This window comes from Phaethon lepturus, unplaced genomic scaffold (assembly GCF_000687285.1).
Source record: "Phaethon lepturus isolate BGI_N335 unplaced genomic scaffold, ASM68728v1 scaffold16569, whole genome shotgun sequence".
NCBI lineage: Eukaryota > Metazoa > Chordata > Aves > Phaethontiformes > Phaethontidae > Phaethon > Phaethon lepturus.
The window spans coordinates 4,302-4,912 of NW_010564285.1; positions in this window are offsets into that span (position 1 = coordinate 4,302).

Sequence of the window (611 nt, forward strand, 5' to 3'; positions counted from 1 at the left end):
ATATTACGAAACAGTCTAATGTATTTTAACTTTCTCTGAATGGAGTTTAGCCACTAGAAATTACAGCTGCAAATCTATAGGCTTATGATCTCTGGATCCTGTCATGGAGCTAAGTCATAAATTCATTTAAAATATCAAGCCTGTGCTCTGTACATCACCAGGAGTTTAAGAAAAGAAACACCTTTTTTGCAGTCTAAGATGTCTGCCTGCACCTTTGCCATTTTGTGTATGCCAATCTAAAGAGAAAATTAAGGTATCCTTCCTCCAATGCATCATAATGATACAGGGTTCACGGCCTTTTAAAGTGTGTGAATGCCATTTCTGGCCAGTTGTCTTTTTCCTCACAAACGTTCATATTGTTTAGTTATGACAGACAGCAACCTCTTCTTGCTTAGAGCCTTGTAGCTTTTAATAGAAATAAGGCAAGCAAAAGTTGGTGCAATTAGCTCTGCCAAGGGTACAATTCACTCTTTCAAAAACTATGCACCATTGTAGTCTTTAACATACTGTTCTTGCTCTCATGGATTTAGAAGGGAGCTAGATTTCTGGGCACGTTCATCCTGAGCACATTTTCTACTTGCTTGCATCTTTCTATTTTAGTTTGGGGGGGC